This window comes from Aulonocara sp. 'chitande type north' Nkhata Bay, linkage group LG3, assembly GCF_057382095.1.
Source record: "Aulonocara sp. 'chitande type north' Nkhata Bay isolate Kocher_YH1m ecotype deep benthic linkage group LG3, A_spYH_male_GT1.1, whole genome shotgun sequence".
NCBI lineage: Eukaryota > Metazoa > Chordata > Actinopteri > Cichliformes > Cichlidae > Aulonocara > Aulonocara sp. 'chitande type north' Nkhata Bay.
In genome coordinates, this window is record NC_141346.1 from 70,869,165 (window position 1) to 70,871,956 (window position 2,792).

Below are 2,792 nucleotides of genomic sequence, written 5' to 3' on the forward strand. Positions count from 1 at the left end.
AAAACATTCAGCAGACAACTGAATAACAGTCCAACACAACAGTCTGTGTGCAGACACACACTGACCTTTCATAGAGTCAAACACAGCTGGTTGAGTCATTTCTCTGTGAGTCTAAAGTGAATCTAGTATTTGAAAGTCCACTTCCTGTATTTGTTGTTGAAGACTTCTTCAGCTTCTTCTCAAGGACATCAGCTGCTTGTTTGGCAGCAGAGGCAGTTAAGAAGCTTCCTGAAAAACACTGAACAGTGAGTTCACTGTGGCATATGACAGATTCAGCTTTCTGTGTGCAAATGTGTCTGTGTCGACCTTTCAAATGCTGTTGAATCCAAAACATCAGCGGCTCCTCGGCTGCTCACTTCATGCACTTCTGTCTGTGTGACAGTCCAATGACATCACAGCTGTTTCCAGCCCCAGTGTCTCAGGACTGGACACCTTTAAACATGTCGAGGATCAAACAGCCGTCATGTATCTGTACCAACAACATCATTGAATCTAGAACAACTGGAGCCAAACCAGTGGCTCTGCTGGGATCACTGGTGAGCCAACACTTCCTTGTTGATGCAGATTTCAGGGCTTCCTTTTGCTCCTCCGTTATAACTGTTCTCTCTTCTCAACACATGATGACACAAAGGAATCAGCAGTGACAAAGATGATGCTGAAGAGAAGCACACACTTCACACATATAACAGAGCAGTGCAGTTACACACACCTCTGCTCGACATCAGGCCTCAAACAAAGACACAAAACACTAACTTGACTCTAAACAGAAGAAACGAGCAGCTGTTTCTGTTCTGTGCTTATTTATATTTGACACACATGCTTCTCTTTGTGCAAACACACATCGCACTATAAGGGTAACCTCGCACACAATGATTGGACAGCACAGTGATGATGCTGGGAGATCCTATACGCAGCAACACAGAAACACTGAGAACTTTAAACAATGATGGAAAGTGTTATAAATGACTTGTTGGCCTCTGATCTGTCACAAACAGCTGAAACGTGTCTCTCATGAGTCACATGAAGGTTTTTGACAGAAAGGACAAAAAGTAGCTGCAGTCAGTTTGTGTCATTTTTATATTTATTCATCTGGGAGAAAAATCTGAGGGACATTAAAATGTGTTTTCAACAGAGACAAGAACATGAATATAACAGAACAGGTAAATGAACATGTTTCAAGTAAACAGCTGGACTGATCAGGTCCAAACACAGAGTGATAAACTTGTCAAACAGCTGTCATATCTTTATATAGAAGCTCTTTATAAATGCTGCTCACTGCAGTCTGTTTACTAATAATGTCAAAGTGTTAGAAACACAGAAACATCAGAATGGTCTTTGTTCACAGAAACCTGTCTGGGATCCTTTGTTGTTCTTTTGATGCAGAGTTACATTATAAATATAAAGAGTTATTTCAGAGTCTCATCAGTTTTCCTGCATGTCTTTATTTAACACATCAGCAGGGCTGAAGCTCTCATGTTAAACACACACTGATCTATGGACACGTTCATGTGTTTCTAACAGAACCAGGCTGTTATCAGCCTGCACTAACATTATGTCACACACACTGAATGTAACAGTGACAGTTTACATCATCACACAATCAGCTGTGATTGTTTCACTGTCATCAAACGAGTCAACAGGAAGTAGAATCAATAGAAACCAATCATTTACTGACAGCATGTCTGATGGAAATAAGTGCAGATTATGTATGAAGTCTAACTGCACACAGTAACTGTGTTACAATAAGGACTTAACAGCGCCCTCTGCTGGAGTGTTTCAGTACTGCGTTAACTAGAATACACCACCTCCTCCTCACACCACCTGCTACAGCTCTACTCTTCTATGACTACAGTCATCCACAGCACTGATGTGAGGTCACATGGTTCATATGTAAGGAGCACAGCTGACCTCAGGTCAGTTTAATGACTGTGAGCAGCAGCTGTGTTATTGTCACTGTGACAGGGAGACACTCTCAGACACAGCGCTCATGTCAGCTTGTTCTCATGCAGGAGGATCAGGAGCTCCATGTTTGTCTTTCTGTTTGAATCATGATGTGTTTGTGCCATCAGAGTCTGTCATGAGTACTCAGGGTTTCACAGCAGCTCTTCTGGATGCTGACGAGGACTCCAACCTCATGTTTCACCTCTCTGAGCTTCTGATGTCTGTGAACACTCGTGTTTCTTCTCTGGGCTCATCTGGACAAAAACACCTGTGTTTGGCTGCAGCCTCATTCTGACTGACAGGAAGTGTGTTATCCATGAGCTGCACTTCTGTGAGGAAGTTTCCTGCTGTGTTTCCTGTCTGTGGACAAACACGAGTGTTCCAGCTGAGGACTTGGTTCCTTCCACCTGTCCATACAGGACATCACGCTGTCTGCAGCTCTGTAAATGCAGCTCCAGGTCCTTCCACGTGCTGCTCTGTATTTGTGCAGTTTGTAGTGTGTCCTGGGAAACGTAGCACACATGGTGTTCTTCTGCTGTTTCCTCCTTTCACTGAGTGTGAAACACTGACGCTGTGCTGTTGTTCACAGAGGGGAGCTGATTCTAGCTGCAGCTGGACTCTGTCATCTAACTGAATGTGTTGGTGCTGATCACGGGGCTCTGAGGGGGGAGCAGCAGGAGGACTCTGGATGCTGACGTCAGTGTATCTGTGGAAGCTCCCACAGCGTGTCTGTCATTCAATATTGTGCTGTATATTGTATCTATGCAAAGATGAACAGACTGTGTGTTCACTGGTCTCTGTGCTGCAGCTCTGATGTCATCATCACTCCCTCCTCCACCCTCAGCAGTCCC